This window comes from Populus alba, chromosome 4 (assembly GCF_005239225.2).
Source record: "Populus alba chromosome 4, ASM523922v2, whole genome shotgun sequence".
NCBI classification, from domain to species: Eukaryota; Viridiplantae; Streptophyta; class Magnoliopsida; order Malpighiales; family Salicaceae; genus Populus; species Populus alba.
Genome location: NC_133287.1, coordinates 10,381,487 through 10,400,051, shown reverse-complemented (window position 1 = coordinate 10,400,051; position 18,565 = coordinate 10,381,487). Strand labels below are relative to the sequence as shown.

At 33.8% G+C, this 18,565-nt stretch overlaps 1 pseudogene; it reads right to left on the bottom strand.

Annotated features, from left to right (window-relative positions):
• Window positions 1-7,013: 7,013 nt before the first annotated feature.
• On the bottom strand, window positions 7,014-10,328 carry LOC118055172 (beta-glucosidase 12-like; annotated as a pseudogene).
• Between the last annotated feature and the right edge of the window lie 8,237 nt (window positions 10,329-18,565).

The following is an 18,565-nucleotide window of genomic DNA, read 5'->3' as shown; positions in this document are numbered from 1 at the left end:
TAATTTAGGAGTTCTTTAGATTTTTAAATGAAAAAATGTACTTTTTTATCAAATAATTTTGGGAGATCCGAAATTGGGTTATGATATCAAGCATCAACCGAGTGTCAGATGTTTTCCTTGACACAGCTAGAACCCTATATAAACCCAAGTGAAACAGACCATCAAGTTTGATCCTAAAACAACCCAATGTAAGAGGAATAAAATGAAAGTAAACCTTGAGCAAAGATTTTTTTTTATTACAATCCACAAAATTATTGTGTCCTGAGCTCAGCCCACTTATGAGAAAATAAAAATAAAACTTCATATTTAAATACATAAACATGCATATCAAATCCAACAAATGCTCGACCCGTTAGGCTGTCTTATGACAAAATGAAAATAAAGCTTCGTATTTAAATGCATAAACATTTATATCAAATCCAACAAGTGCTCGACCCATGAGGTTGTCTTATGAGAAAACAAAACATAGTAAAAAAGAAAGAAAGAAGGAAGTAACAAAATGGTTATCCAATCACTTCAATGTTGCCATGCATCATAAAGACACCTATTATTGCATACAACTTAAACCAGTATAATTCAAGGTAGAATAGAAAGGGGTGAAGCAGCAGGCGCTGAGGCTACAATAACAGCACAATGGTTCCAGATTTGGTCACCCTTGGCTGCAACAAAAGTTACCTTTTCCTTTGGAACTTTTGAAATGAATAGTTTTATGAAATCATCATGGCATGCTTTCCCGGTTGTTATATGCTTTTGGCAACAATATTCTGATGGAGTATTGTCGTTGTATATACCATTAGAGATTTCTATTGCACAACGTTTTGTCACCTTTGTGTGGAACTCTTCCAAATGTTGAGAAAGCTCTAGATTTTCTTCATTAGTACGAATCGCAAACCCCGGTGTAATGATCATAAGTATACCGATAAAAAGAAATAGTGTTGAGGAGATGCTTTTGCCAGAACTTCCCATTTTTTTTTAGAGAAATATATTCTTGTGCTTGGATAAAAATTTGATGGATGCAAATAAAATAATACCATGCAAGTCAAATTTATAGGTAAGAAAATACTTCAACACATTCTATTGATTTGATAGCATTGATTAACATTTGTATGTTAAGAGTTGATGAAATCCGTTTCAGGAAGTAGGTCTTGTTAAAAAAGAAGTGTTCAAGTGGTTTTGATAGAAACGTATTCAAGCATAATTAAGTACTTATGAGTTACATTTACATAAAGACTAATTCTAAGAAAAATATTAATAGATTTAGAAAATTGCTCAATAAGTTCGTTGTTTTAGTATAATAGCATAATCCAATTAAATGGCTTACAAGTATAGGTGACCTACGAGCTCTAGTTTTGTTAGTAGTATTATGTAACTCTTGGTCTTTAATGTGAACTTAACGAACATGTTTTTATTGGCTAATATCAATGCTAATGTTGTTATTTGTATTCCACTATTAAACCTTCAACTTACAAACATCTCTCATCTATGCTAACTTATTGATCATATCATTTGATTCTCTTGTGTGTAACGATAGATTTGCTTTTAAGATCATCGACAAGAATCAATATTGAAATTTCGAAATTGGATCGCAGACTCTTTCTTCTTGCTTTTTTTTTTCTTTTGATTTCTTTTTGTTTTTTTTTAATTTTTCTTTTATAAATCAATATAAAAAGAAAAAAAAAGAATAAAAAATTAAATAAAAAGGTTTTAAACTCTCCCAATTAATCCCATTGTTTTTTTACCCCTCACAGCGTTGAGGCTGGTTGGAGAGATGATGTGAGGGAATTCAATATGGTGGAGAAAATAGTGTCAAGCTCTCCTTTAACAAAACAAACAAACAAACAAACCCTTTAAGAAAGATAAAAATAAGAAGAAGAATAATAATAAGAGATTGAGATTGAGACTGGGAAGAATTAAAGGGAACAAGAGAAGATGCAATTCTGCTTCAATTGTAGTTCCATCCTCCTACTACTTTTCCAACACAATTGTAATACATAGTTGTTTAACTATCCATGCAAGTAACAAACAAACAATTCCAACTAACTATACATGTAAAACCTCCAGATCAAAAATCACAAATTGACTAGTTTTAAGTAAAATAAAAAAAATTCATAACTCTTGATTGGGTGATCAGAAAATTCTAAAATTTTGCATGGAGCCTTCTAATATCATGCCTTAGCTTGGATTAAAATTTCAGAATTTTTAGAGAAATTCAGAAATTTGACGAAAAATCATAAATTGACTAGTTTCAAGTAAAACAAAAACAAATTCGTAACTCTTGATTGGGTGATCAGAAAATTATGAAAATTTGAGTAGAGACTTCTAATATCATGTCTTAGCTTGGGTTAAAATTTCAGAATTTTTAGAGAAATTCGAAAATTTGACGAAAAATCACAATTCGACTAGTTTTACGTTATTGGACGTAATTTTCAATCCGATCATCGGATTGAGCCGAAATTTTATGAGGAACCTTAAAATATAATGAATAAAATCTGGTTAAAAGTTTAAGATGAATGGAGCTTGGAAGTGCTAGAAAAAAAATAAGGACCGTTAAATAGAGGCAAAAATACCCATTAAGGGTAGAATAGTTATTTGCCATTGAAAAGAAACTATATAAACCCTCCTTCTCTTTTATTAACTGCCGAATGGGCAGAAACAAAAAGATGAAAAGAAAAACAGAGCATAACGTGAGAGAAGGAGAGAAAAGGAAGGAAAAACAATAAGGAAATTGAGAGAATAACATTATAAACTTGCAAGTTCAACCTATAAAACACTAAATCAAGTGAAGGAACGAGGATTTGAGAAGGGGAATTCAGCTAACCTTGGAAGAGAAGAGAAATTGGAAGAAAAGAAATGGGTAAGCATGAGAAGTTTGGATTTAATGTTGATTTAGATGTTTTCCTAAGCTTATTTGATTAAGTTAGGAAGTAATTTCATGGAACTTTACCTTAGTTTCCCTTAAATCCTAGATTTTTGAACTTAGGGTTCTTATGTGAATTTGGGGGAATTAGGATGGGAAGGGAAAATGATGAAATTGAAATGGAATAGAATGAAAACAAGTTGAAATAACAAGTAAATGAAGAAAGATTTGGGAGAGCAAAAAGAAACACCACATTCGGCCAATGAAGGAAAAATAAATGGGAGAATGAGTTTTGATGTTAATGTTTAGAAAAGCCATGTTTAATCATGATAAATGAAAAATGTAACAAAGACTAAATAAAGAGATAGCATTTAAGTTGAGAGAATACTAATAATAATAATAATAATAATAATAATAATAATAAGTAAATTCAAATTAAAAAGAGAAATAAACTAGTTAAAAGAAAATATGAAGACAAGATGCCTAGATTGTATTTGAATATAGTATTTAGATTAAATAAATAATATGATATGAGGGTATAAAGAAAACAAGAATTATTTGATGGAGGAATTATGAACATAAAGTAAGAAAATAAGTAACTTGAGTTAAATATGAGGTTGTATGTAAAATAATGATGTTGTATTTGAGAATGAATTTATATTAGAAAAAATTACAAATAAAAATAGTAGGTGCTTTGTGTTTCGGCACGTAAGAAAAATGTTGATGGACTAATGATATAATGACACTTGATTGATTCAGGAGTTGTGTCTGGAGCTGGTTATCAGACAGGAGGAGCCGGGTCATCCCGAGCAGAAGGTAGGTGATTCGTCACCTCATTTTGTAATTTTTAGTTTCCCTAATTAGTGATGTTGCTTATTTAATTGATATTACATAAATGGAGCAAATGAATAATTTGAGTTATGATTAGTGAAATTACCGGTTTTATTGGTTAACAAAGAGGTTAACCGGATATGCGGTAATTCGTATGGAATTACCGGATTGTTTGGCTAATAAAAGAGATTAGCCGGATGCTGGGTAATTCGAATGGAATTACCGGATTGATTGGCTAACAAAAGAGATTAGCCGGATACTAGGTGATTCATATGGAATTACCGGATTGATTTTGCTAACCGAAATGGGTTAGCCGAATTTTGGGTAATAAAGAGAATTACCGGGTTTATTGGTTAACAAAGAAGTTAACCGGATAAGGAGTAACTCATATGGAATTACCGGATTGATTGGCTAACAAAAGAAGTGTTCAAGTGGTTTTGATAGAAACGTATTCAAGCATAATTAAGTACTTATGAGTTACATTTACATAAAGACTAATTCTAAGAAAAATATTAATAGATTTATAAAATTGCTCAATAAATTCGTTGTTTTAGTATAATAGCATAATCCAATTAAATGGTTTGCAAGTATAGGTGACCTACGAGCTCTAGTTTCGTTAGTAGTATTATGTAACTCTTAGTCTTTAATGTGAACTTAACGAACATGTTTTTATTGGCTAATATCAATGCTAATGTTGTTATTTGTATTCCACTATTAAACCTTCAACTCACAAACATCTCTCATCTAAGCTAACTTATTGATCATATCATTTGATTCTTTTGCGTGTAATGATACATTTGCTTTTAAGATCATCAACAAGAATCAATATTGAAATTTCAAAATTGGATCGCAGACTCTTTCTTCTTGCTTTTTTTTCTTTTGATTTCTTTTGTTTTTTTTTTAATTTTTCTTTTATAAATCAATATAAAAGAAAAATAGAAGAATAAAAAATTAAATAAAAAGGTTTTAAACTCTCCCAATTAATCCCATTGTTTTTTACCCCTCACAGCGTTGAGGCTGGTTGGAGAGATGATGTGAGGGAATTCAATATGGTGGAGAAAATAGTGTCAAGCTCTCCTTTAACAAAACAAACAAACAAACAAACCCTTTAAGAAAGATAAAAATAAGAAGAAGAAGAATAATAAGAGATTGAGATTGAGACTGGGAAGAATTAAAGGGAATAAGAGAAGATGCAATTCTGCTTCAATTGTAGTTCCATCCTCCTACTACTTTTCCAACACAATTGGAATACATAGTAGTTTAACTATCCATGCAAGTAACAAACGAACAATTCCAACTAACTATACAACTCCTTCATTAAATTTTGTAACTACCTTAATCCTACGTAGGCATTATTATTGAGCACATGTTTTTATTAATTAATATTATTGCTAATGTTGTTACTTGTATTCAACTGAATAACCTTCAAGCTATAAATGTCTCTCCTCTAACCGTGTAAAAATACCTTTCCTTTTAAGATCATCCTTAAGAATCAATAGTGAAATTTAGAAATTAGATGGCTAACTCTTCTAAATTTTCTCATGTGGAACCCTCCTTGTAAAGATGACATCAATAGATCAACCCCATTGTACCTTTTTTCATAACCATCTTGCCAAAAATACCGTATTGATCTGAATTAGGCATCCAAACTTTATTTTTCTTTAATTGAGTCCTTTATTGAATCCACGAGACCCATTAAAAGTATAAGTAAGTCCATATAATTAATTATTTCTTCCAAGTTTTGCCCAATTGACTTTCAAACTTAAATTGTACTTTAATTAAGTCAATTAAACCTATTTGAAATTTAATTAAGTCCTTACACTTAATTAATTCATTCAATTTTGATCACGTTTGGATTTCAACCTCAACTTTCTTTGTGTCAAGCCTTCAGTTTGTCTTGTAAGAATATCACAATGTGACTATTCTTCTGGCTTTCTGACCTATTAAAGCTTATAAACTTATCTCCTCGTTTCAAAAAATATTTTTGAATTTTTAATTTATGAGTTTTTTAGATTTTTAAATGAAAAAATGTACTTTTTTATCAAATAATTTTGGGATATCCGAAATTGGGTTATGATATCAAGCATCAACCGAGTGAGATTTTTTCCTTGGCATCGGCAGAACCCTATATAAACCCAAGTGAAACAGACCATCAAGTTTGATCCTAAAACAACCCAATGTAAGAGGAATAAAATGAAAGTAAAACTTAGGAAAAGATTTTTTTTATTACAATCCACAAAATTATTGTGTCCTGAGCTCAGCCCATTTATTTTTGTGGTTTTTTTTCAATTTTCTAGCGAACAGGAGCTAAACTCCTATACTTTGTTCAAAAGAGGTATACACCCTTTCCAGCACGTGGAGGTCCGAAATTGAGTAACAACAACAGCGTTGAGGCTGGTTGGAGAGATGATGTGAGGGAATTCAATATGGTGGAGAAAATAGTGTTAAGCTCTCCTTTAACAAAAAGAAAACTTCAGGAAAGATAGAAAAAAAATATGAAGAAGAGGTTGAGATTAAGACTGAGAAGAATTAAAGCGAACAAGAGAAGATGCCATTCTGCATCAATTGTAATTTCATCATAAAAACTTCAATGAAATATATTATTGCATACAACTTATACTAGTACAATTCAGGGTAGAATAGAAAAGGTTGAAGCAACTGGTGCCGAGGCTACTATAGCAGCACAATGGTTCCAAATTTGGTCACCCTTAGTTGCAACAAAAGTTACCGTTTTCTTTGGAACTTTTATAATGAACTTAAACCTCCAATAAAATTTAATGAAGTCCATAAATATTTGTTTTTGAACCTTTTTTCTTCAAATTGAATTTTTTTTGTCAACATGGCTCTTCATATGTCAAAAATATACTATATATTTTCAATCTTTGTATTTCCTAACCTCCTCAACCAAGTTTTAGCTATTTCCAACACCCTCCTCTCAATGTTATAATGTTTTTAGATTTTTTTTAAGTTTTTAGTCCGAATATATATTTTGAGATTTTTTGGAAGAGAAAAGGTGAATTTAGAGAATAATCCAAAAATAGGTTATGACATACCTGCTTATTCATTTCATAATCACAAACACATTTGGTCTAGATTTGTTGCTTGATAGGATATATCTTGGTGTTGCCATAGAAATATGCTAGCCTTATTTCATCAATAGGAATATCTTGTTCTTTGCAATCACATGGTCCTTTCGGCCTGTCCATTTCATTTGTATTCGTTTTCATTGATCATCCATTTCTTTTTTTTTTTTTAAGGTCAAATATTACGTTTTTCTTTCTGAAAAAAAAAAAACAACTAATATTAAACAAACCATAATCAATGATGGTGCAGAAGATTTGTATTATTATTAAACGAATCATAATCAATATTAATCGAATGAAAAAATGATACAACAGTAAAATAATCAAATTAAATTCTAAAACCATAATTAAACAAAACAAAGGAAAACCAGAACCATGAATTTTTATTCTTAACCACAGCCTTGAATGAATGAAGTGGTGACCAAATTCTGCTGAATTAATTAATGCTGAGAGCTCTATCTCTCAGCCGTTAAAGCCCAATTTGCAGATGCTAACAACTTTGACTTCAGATCCTGCCGAAGGAATTCAGGCGTTTCTTGGCCTTTTAGCATCCCGAACCAAACTATCTTCAATTTTTCGACGTTTCATTAGAAGTAATCAGAGGATACGTATGTGGAATAGGGCTGTGGGAGTCTCTTCTAAGAAACTGCTTGAACCACTTGACTGATTTTTTAGGATATCGTTTCAAATCATTTTTGAAATCAACATAGTAGAGGCCGAACCTCACAGCATAACCACTTCCCCATTCGAAATTGTCCATTAAAGACCAAGCAAAAAATCCCTTAACATCAACACCATGCTCACTGCAATAAATAGATATTGAATCCCAGTTAGACGGATTTGGTAACCTAATAATATAATTGTTGCTATGGATTAAAAAACTTATTATCAATGATCATTAGTTAATAAATGAAAAAAATTAACTCACTTGATGGATCTCAAAACATTCTTGAGGTGGTCTTTGTAAGATTTTTCTCTTATGGGATCATTAAGAGCTTCCTTTAGTGATGAAGCATTGCTATTTACGTCATCAACCCCTGAAAAAAAATCAGTAAAATAAAGCATTAAGAACACACTTAGTGTTAGAGAAGTACTAAGAAGCTTCAACGTAGCACAATGTATGATCGTTCATTTCAACCATACCATTCTCAGTAATGTAAATTGTTGGGTTCCCGTATTGGTCTTTGGTGTAATTCAAAAGCCTGCTGATGCCTTCGGGATAAATATAAAGCCATTTTACACCAGCCTGTGGACCTATTGGGATTCCATCTCTCTCTCCTGCAAAATTAAGAAAAAACAGAGAAAATGAATGAATTAATACTTGATAAAACATCATCTAATTGATGTTATGTAATTGGAAAAAAATAAGATGAATAAGAAAGAAAAGATATCAATCATTAGTTACCTGTCCAACTAGCACGAGCATCGGACATGAATCCAACACTCTGGTAATTTGCATCAATATTTTGAGCATAATATGTTGTGTAGTAATTAATTCCAATAAAATCATACGATCCCTTCAGCATCTTAGATTCCTCGGCAGTGAACTCGGGCAATCTTCCACCAACAAAATCATGCATGTTACGTGGATAGTCACCATTAGTTAAAGGATCCATGAACCTGCCAACATGAAGAAAAACACTGATTACCTTCTGTTTATACATATATACCAGGTCTTCTCTAGCAGAATTAAGAGTTCAGAAAGTACTTTTGAATTTGATATATATAAAAAAATACTAACCAGCCAAGCATGAAGTCGAGGCTTCTTTTGGTTGCATTTTGATCAGCTTCACTGTTTGAGTAAGGTTCAAACCAGTGAGAAACAAGTGTTATCCCAATCTGTCCACCTTGACATGACTGATATTTTTCCTTGTATAGTTTCACTGCCGCAGCATGAGCAAGCAAACAAATGATGGCTAACCGTATACACTTCAGTGGCACCAGTGTTTAAGGATCGGTGTGGATCATTTACAACGACAGAAATCCTACCGGGTGCCATCGTGCCCATGTCATAACCTTGAACACTGAACATCCATGGCTCGTTCAAAGTAATCCACTTCTTCACTCGGTCTCCAAACTTTTGGAAACAAAGGTCGACAAAGTCTCGGAAATCATTTCTGGAAATCAATGTTTTATGTGAGAAAATTTATAGGAATGCTTTAAATTTTAGAGAAGCATAGGTCCACAAAGTCTCCAGAATGACAGATTAGATTATAATATTTCGAAGCTACAACAAGTTTGGATATTTGAAGCATCATTAACGAAAGGTTGCTACTTACACAATGTTAGGACTTAAGAAACCACCATATTTATCTTCTAAAGCTTGTGGGGTATCCCAGTGAAAGAGAGTGACGTAAGGCTGCAAACCTATATATTACAAAACATCATATATATAATCAGATGGAGCGCCCAAGATAAACCTTTTGTTGGATACGAATTTTCGCATCAATTTTTGGCAAAATGTGATGATTAATTGAAGGGAAGGGAAAGGTTATAACCATTCTTAAGGAGGTCATCAATGAGATCGTTATAAAATTTGATGCCTTCTTCGTTTACTCCAGCACTTAACCTGCCATCTGCATTTTCCAAAAAAAATCCAATGGAAAGCTATATATCAAATGGAAATTCATTAAGTGAAAACAGATGTCAAAGTCAAATCCTGCTATTGGGATTACTATTATCACTATGTTAAGAACAAATTTCAAAAAATATAAAAACTTACGTGGTAATACTCTAGACCAAGAAATGGAGAATCTGAAAGCATCCATTCCCATTTCTTTCATTCTTTGCACATCTTCCTGTTACATTTATCAATTTTTTTTAAGAACAATTACACTTGCATACATCATATAGTTAACCACAACGAAAATATGATGAAGAACTCCCATACCTTATAGCGATGATAGAAATCAACAGCTACATTTCCGTTGCTATGATCATTTATTCTCTCTGCAAACGTTGAAAGTAATATTATTTAATTTTAAAGTTAATAATGGTAGTTTTCTTAGGACATTAACATAATTCTATTCAACTTTTAGCGAGGGGAGTACAAATTTTAATGAGAGAGATTGGTACCTGTATGTTCCTCAGTGAAAGTGTCCCATATAGCCGGTCCTCTACCATGTTTGTTTGTTTCACCTTCGTACTGCATATCATAATAAAATAATAACGAAAAATTAATTAACATAACTAGTATTATTTTAAACAATGTTCTGCTGTCCCCTCCTAATTACTGCACTAGAAGCAGCAAAATTTAGAGTCTGGATGTACCTGGTAAGCTGATGAGGATGTTCCGAAAACAAAATCATCTGGGAAAGAATAACGGCTGAAGTCATCAATGCTTCCCATTGCAGTCTAAGTATTGAAGCTGGCACTTGGATAAATAAGGCTTTGGCACTTGGATAAATAAGGCTTGGGTTTAGTGTGTGAAACAGAGGTTTGTTTGGGTACAAAAGAATGTAACGCAAGTTTGTAAATGAGGCAGAGATTCTGTGCTTTTCCTTTTCCTCGATAGGAGAGATGGTGAGTTACAGAGATTTGATGCAAGATGGCATGGATGGAACGACCATTTTATAGGGCAATTCCAGCGTGTACAAGCAGCATTTTCTTGACTTTTTTTTCTTTCTTTTTTTAGTTTAAATTAAGGAATATTGATTTCTTTGACTTTGACAAAGTTATCTCATAATGCTTATCTTTTTCTCCATTTTTTTATTGTCTTGGTGAGAACGCATTACTTCATAATTTCTAAGAAGTTTCAAATAATCAAAATAAGTTTTTGGGTTAGAGGAAAAAATGAATCGTATGGAAGAATTTCAAAATTAGACATTTGAAGGTATTTTAGGACACATCCGTGTGTCATGCACGACCATTTTAATAAAAATCAAACAATTTCGTAACATGCGTGCGTTCCTCGTTTGCCAATTACCACTAGCTATGGATAAAACGTGCATATATACAAAATCAAGCTGCCTCTGCCGGGTCCCATAACAATAGCCTCTTTGTTTTCACCCATCCACATGGTGGTGGCTTCCTAAAATCTTTCCTTTTCCACGAAGACAATACAACAGTCCCCAAATAAAAATTGTATTCAAAAAATTTTACACTGTTGGTCTGTTTATAATAATAAAAAAATTCTTTTCAGCAAAGAGGTTCTTATATTATCATGTAAAAAACCTAACAATTTTAATATCAATATAAAAATTAAAAAAACTATCTTTTTGTTTAATATTGAAATTACATCTTACGTATATTATAGAATAGGATTCTAATATAGGATGTTGTAATCATTACAGTTACTCATGTATCTATCAGAATAGGATTCTAATATAGGATGTTGTTACAAATAATCTTATTTTTCAAGATTAACAATTGAAAGATATGTGAAGTAGGATGACTTAGTCGACGATGCCATAAATCGGTAGAGGCAGAAGTGCAGGGAGACCAATAGGCTTGAGGAACTGACGTGACAGAAGACTTGGTCAGGGCATAGAGACCATCTTTGCTCTGACCTGAGAGAAGGACTTCATGGGTGTTGAAATCCTTGACATAAAACACACGAGGGTGAAATTCAAAATAAACATTATTATCAAGACAAAATTTCTGAACAGAGAGCAGAGGTTTTGTGATTGTGGAACATGAAGAACATTAGATATAGGAAGGCCCTTACCATCACCAACATGCAAATTATCATTATCAAGGTACGGTTTTGAAGCGGTCAAGGTGGCAAGATCAGGTGTGACGTGTTGATTGGCATCGGTATCTGGAAACCAATCAACAGAACCGGTTGAGGAGAGATTGCGCTACACCAGGTTGGCAGTAGGTTGTTGGCCATAACCTCGTTGCTGGAATTGAGGGCAATGGGGAGCTGTATGGCCGAAATTCTGACACAGTTGACAGCGTGGATTCTACCCCCTATTACGCTGCCAAGAGCCTTACCTATTGTCACCGAAGGAGGAGTTTTGGAAGCTGCGATGATCAGGTCTGGAGCCAGCAAATCGGTTGCCTCTGCTGTTGGACTGGTTGGGACGCCAGCCACCGTTGAAGCGGCCCCTACTACGGCCAAAATTGCCAAAAGTCTGGCGCTATGCAACAAGAGCAGAAGATGGAATGCTGGGTGTGGGCAGCAGAGGAGCATGTATGGAAGTAGAAGATTTGTGAAGAAATTCATGTGTGAGGAGATGGCTGTGAAGATCTGCATATGATAAAGGTTCAACCTTGGTAATAAGACTGGTAATTAAGTCTTTAAACTCTCCCCGAAGACCACGAAACACATATAAATTGAAATCTTCAAGTGAAACTGGCCGACCAGCAGCGGCCAATTCATCAAATAAGGCCTTCGCTTTTTGCATAAATTGAGTTACTGATTCATCACCCTGTCGAAGATCTTAAAGAGAGCCGTGAAGTTGCATAATACGAGAGTTGGAGGTGGAAGCGAGAGCTCGCTCAAGAGTGCCCCAAGCTAAACAAGAACTTTGACAACCAACAACAAGATGCAAAACTTCCATAGATAGGGAGGAAAGAAGAGCACTTAGAATGAGTTGGTCCTGTTGTTTCCAGGTTTAAAAAAGCGGATTTACCTGAAGAGAGATACCATCATGGGCAAGAACATGTGTTGATGGACATGTGTTGGAGCCATCAACAAAACCAAAAACTCCTTGGCCTAGGAGATAAGGTAGCATTTGCATACGCCAATATAAATAATTGGTGTTTGTTAATTTGAGGGAGATGACTTGATGAGTGTGAGAAAGAGAGATAATGCTTGCGGTAGTAGAGGCAGCAAACATGGGCTGCAAGAGGAGGCGTTCACCAGCCATGGCAGAGGAGAATCCAGGCGGTGACGTAGTAGAGGAAAGCAGAGGAGGCACTGCAAGAGAAGAGGGCTGCACTGTTGGAGAAGAAGAAAGCTGGACTGCTGGTGCTGCAGAATTTGAAGATGTATGTGGTGGCTGTTCCATTGAAAAAGGGAGGTTGGGAGGCTATGAGAAAATTAGGTTTAATTTATTTTAGGGCTTTGTAGCTCTGATACCAAGTTGAGAATAATAGAATGTGTTGGGTTGTGCCTTAGCCAACCTTCCTATTTATATAGAGGCAGTAGAACACTGCAGTAACTGTAATGATTACAACATCCTATATTAGAATCCTATTCTGATAGATACATGAGTAACTGTAATGATTACAACATCCTATATTAGAATCCTATTCTATAATAACGTATAAGTTCCTAATTCCCGATATTAAAGTAGAATTTTTTGTATTTTGAATTTAATATCGGAAATACATCTTACGTATAAGTTCGTAATCCTACATACTAAGAAAGAACAAGATAATTTTTATATTTTTGAAATATAGGTGAAGTTCTCATGACTTTAATAAGCTAATTATTAAATTCAAAATGCATGCAGATATATAAGACTATTTTTTTTGATTTTTTTAATATGATAAATTATGCAAATATAATTTATTTATGAGAGACTTAGCCATATGCAAATTAAAATAGAAATTGTATTTTTTAAAGAAAGATTTTTTTTTGTTGTTTTTTTTTTTGCGGGAGAGAACTAATTCGTTTACTACTAAAAAAGCACTTTGCTTTCAAATATTAAATATGAAAGGATGAAAGTAAAAGGGGGGAAATCAAAATTGATTGCAAAATTGCCATTAAACCTTTCAAAATTTGACTAAAGCCACATTTGGCGAAACACAATAATATATTTTAAATTGAACAAGATATCAATTTAAAAAACAAATTATTTATTATTTGAAATTGACTCAAAAGCAAGAAAACACCAAACTCAAACATAAATCAAAAAATTTAGTAGCAATATGATAGATTATGACAAGTTCATGATGGGACTCTAAAGTTTAAGTTGTAAGGATCTTCTTGTTTTGTTACGATAGTTTTGTTAAACATACTTGTAAAGAGGGATCCTATATATTGTAACTAAAACTATATATATATATATATATATATATATATATGCATTTTCCAGTATGCTATCAGAGCATGCTATGGCTAAATGCTTGAACCTTTTTTTCAAAGCTTCCTCAACAATAAAAAACTGGAAAAGGAAGTTTGGAAAATTTACCTTTTAAACAAGTGGTGCCGACTGATTTTGAGGTATGTGAAGTAAACGGAATTTGGGAATAGGATACAAGCTAGCTCTACACAGTCCCTTGAAAAGAATACTCCCCGTGATCTTGTCCTGAATCCAAAATCCAAATGCATCACAAATAAATTTGTAATTGTTATCTTTACATAACCTATGAACCAATAGCAAATGTTAAGACAACTTAGGCATATGCAAAACTTGTTTTAATTGTAAAGAGCAATGTGGAACATCCAAAATACAAGAGCCAATACTAGAAATGCTCAAACCTGAACCCCCTGCAGCAGTGATGGTTTCAGAGCTCTCAATGCTTGATCTTGTGATCCTCTACTTCCGCACTCTCTAGTTCCTGCTTTTGTTTCTGGCTTCATTATCTTCTCATTCATGCAATTCTTTCGTGCTTTGATATATCCACTATCTGTTTGATATATTGTCTCACTAAAAAATTCTTCTTTTACTCTTCGAGTTTCTACTTCAACTTCTTACATTCTAAAAATTGGTGACTACTCAACTCCAGATTGTTCAATCTCGTATTACTTCTTTGCTCCTATGGTTTCTACTATTGTGACAGTCAAACTTGATGGTACAAATTATCCCACATGGCACTTTCATATTCAAATTCTTCTTGAGAGTTATGGCATTTTAGGATTTGTTGATGGTTTAAGGAATTTTTCTAGTCGATTTGATGCAGACTTTGATCTTGAGGGTGTTGCAACTGATGACTATCAAGTTTGGAAAATGCATGATCGAGCATTAATGCAGTTGTTTATTGCCGCTTTCTCTTATACTACGATTTCCTATGTCATTGGATGTGCCAGTTCTTATGATATATGGGTTCAAATGAAGGATCGATTTTCTACAGTTACCAAAACACAATTCTTTAAGATGAAAAGTGAGCTTCAGACTATCAAGAAGGGTTTAAAATATGTATCTCAATATTTGCAAATGATCAAAGATGCTTGAGACGGTCTTTCTGCAGCAGGAGTTTATTTTAAAGATGATGGTATTGTGATCTTGGCTCTCGATGGTCTTCCTTCTGACTACAACACATTTAGGTGCATGGTTTGAGGCAAAGATAATGTGTTATCTGTTAAATATTTTCAGTCTTAGTTGCTTGCTTAAGAAGCCACTATTGAGCAAACTCATTCTGCATTCCTATTTGTATCTGCAATGATGGCTCAAAATAAGACATTTCAAGGCAAAGCTCTTGTTTTTTATGAAGGTAATTCTAATTCTCAGCCTCAAGAGTATCCTTCTAGCTCCAAGTCTGCTCTATCTTCGCAATTTTCCTTTAGCTTTAATGGGGGTTTAAATGGTTATTGTGGTGTTTTCCATGGATCCACTGGTGGTTTCAATGGTCCTAATGCAATGTTCACCAATGGTGGTTATTCTGGCAATCAAGGCTTTTATTTTAAGAGTCGTGGCCGAGGTCGTGGTCCTTGCCAATCTGGTCCACAATCTCATCAAGTTCATCCTTCTTCTAGTCCTGGCATTCTTAGTCCTAGCACTAACATTCCTACTTGTCAAATCTATAGCAAGAAAGGTCATGTAGTTGCTAATTGTTATCAACAACACAATCAACCTTCTACTCCTACCTCTTCTGTCCAATGTTAGATTTGCTAGAAATTTAGGCATTTTGCTATTCAATGTTATTATAGAGGCAACTTCTCTTATCAAGGCAGACCTCCTTCCACCAATCTTAGTACCATGCATGCAAAATTTCCTTCTTCTACACCACATGAGCAATTTTGGGTGGCTGATACTGGAGCAATCACTTATATGACCTTCGATTTGGCTCAACTCAGCTTGGCTACTCCTTTCTTAGGCTCTGATACCATATGAAGATAGTAGAATTACACAGAAGCAGATAAAGAAATAAATAGAGAGTTTCTGATGAATGGAGAGATAAGGATAGATTGTATTCTTGTTAATCATTTTTCACACAGTTACGTACCTTTATATCAAGCTATAGTTAGAAGCTTTTTCATGTTTTCTAACCTCTCTTTTATTTTCACTCATCAATGCTAAAAGACTTTCTTAATTGTCTAACAATACTAAAAGTATTTTAACCACTTGATTCTTTAATCTATTGACATGTGGCAATACTAGGTCCTTTGATATCCTAGCAATTAGTTCCTAAGTATAGTGATCTACATGTTTATGTTTTTGGATGTAGTTATTATTATTTACTCTCACCATGTGAAAAACATAAGCTATGTTTTAAAAGTAAAAAAATGTATTTTTCTAGAATACTCTATACAAGAAAAAGGATATAGATGTCTACACTTAAACATCAGTAGATTTGACATTTCATGTAATGTTATCTCTGATGAGAACTCTTTTTCATTAGCTAATATGGTTTAAAGAATCCCCAATCAAGAATGATTTTACTCCTTCTGACTTGTCTTCTACTTTTAAATTGTCAACTTCTATTCCATTATCAATATGCTCTGAAAGTTTCTTCTCCATCTTTTCAAAAAATAATGATTTTCACCTATTCAAGTACTGAGGTCAACATCAGTGTCACACACACATCCAGTTCAATGCCTGCAAACCTTGTTCCTTCTGAAACTCCTATTATCGATTCTAGGCTACCCCTTTTATCTTCATATCCTAGTAATGAACCTACACCCTTGCCTCTACCATGAACTGGTACACTTAAACCCAAAACTTTTTACTCCACAAGACATCCTTTTCATATGTTGTCTGTTAGAGTACAATGCACTCATCATCAGTTTCATATGTTGTCTGTTAGAGTACAATGCACTCATCATCAGTTTGTTAGTTAGTTAGTTAGTTAGTTAGCAGAGTTAGTTACATGCAATTAAAGTTGTTACAGCTGCATGTATAAATATATAACTAACTAACTAAAGCAGATCAAGACGTATGAAATAATAGAAAGCAAAGATTCTTTCATTTTTCTCTCTTTCTTGTCTCTCACTCAATCTCTTTGCATATACAACAACAAATACATATTAACATGGTATCAGAGCTTTTAGCTCACGCTTGATCATCCATTTCTTATTGCTTCCACATAATCTCTGCTTCTTCTTCTTCGCATTCTGCTTCTTGGTTGATAATCTGATAACCTTTCAATAGTGATTGCCTCACAACTTCAACTTCTACAATCTCCAATCACAGCTCTCATTTCTTCTATTCCTACATCAGTTAATGTCAAGCTGGATGATTCCAATTATCTCAATTGGAACTTTCAGATGCAACTCTTGCTTGAAAGCAATGGCATTATGGGTTTAGAATCTGTATCTCAATATCTGTAAATGATCAAATATGCTTGAGACGGACTTTCTGCAACATGAGTTTATTTTGAAGATGATGGTATTGTGATCTTGGCTCTTGATGGTCTTCCTTCAGACTACAACACATTTAGGTGCATGGTTCAAGGCAGAGATAATGTGTTATCTCTTAAACATTTTCAGTCTCAGTTGCTTGTTGAAGAAGCCACTATTGAGAAAACTCATTCTACATTCCCATTTGTATTTGCAATGATGGCTCAAAATCAGACATATCAAGGCAAAGCTCTTGTTCTTGATGAAAGTAATTCTAATTCTCAGCCTTAAGAGTATCCTTCTAGCTCCAAGTTTGCTCTATCTTCACAATTTTCCTCTAGATTTAATAGGGGATTTTAATGGTCATCATGGTATGTTCCATGGATCCACTGGTGGTTTCAATGGTCCCAATGCAATGTTCACCAATGGTGGTTATTCTGGGAATCAAGGCTCTGATTTTAAGAGTCATGGCCGATGTCGTGGTCCTTACCAATCTGGTCCACAACCTTATTAAGTTCATCCTTCTTCTAGTCCTGACATTCTTTGGTACTTCTGACGGGCAATCGACACGTCACCGCACGGACCTGTTATTCAAATCCCTCGGTGATTCCGTCAGTATTTTTAACGGTGCACTGGTCACGTCACACGTACGAATCTGGCATTTCAAATCCGTCGGTGATTCTGTCGGAAAAATCACCCGCCAAAACCTCCGCGCCACCTACCCGCCCTTTTTTCATTAATTCTGAATTTTCTGTCGGTAATTCGGTCTGTAATTACCGACCGAATTACCGACGAATATTGTCCGTTGGTGATTTCGGCCGAAAAATACCGACATAAAAAATTCCGTCGGTATGTCCGTTGGTATTTAGCGAATTTCTGGTGGTGTATGCCCTTTGATTTGGCTCAACTCAGCTTGGCTACTCCTTTCTCAGGCTCTAATACCATATGAAGATAGCAGAATTACACATAAGCAAACAGAGAAGTAAAGAGAAGCAAAGAGAGTTTCAGATTAATGGAGAGAAAAGGATAGATTGTATTCTTGTTAATCACTTTTCACACAGTTACATACCTTTATATCAAGCTATAGTTAAAAGCTTTTTCATGTTTTCTAACCTCTTTTATTTTCACTAATAAATGCTACTAGATTTTCTTAATTGTCTAACAATACTAATAATATTTTAACCACTTGATTCTCTAATCTCTTGACATGTGGCAATACTATGTCCTTTGATATCTTTATAATTAGTTCCTAAGTATAGTGATCTACATGTTTTTAGATGTAGTTGTTATTATTTACTCTCACCATGTGAAAAACATAAGCTATGTTTTAAAAGTAAAAAAAATATATTTTTGTAGAATACTCTATACAAGATAAAGGATATAGATGTCTCGACATAAACACCT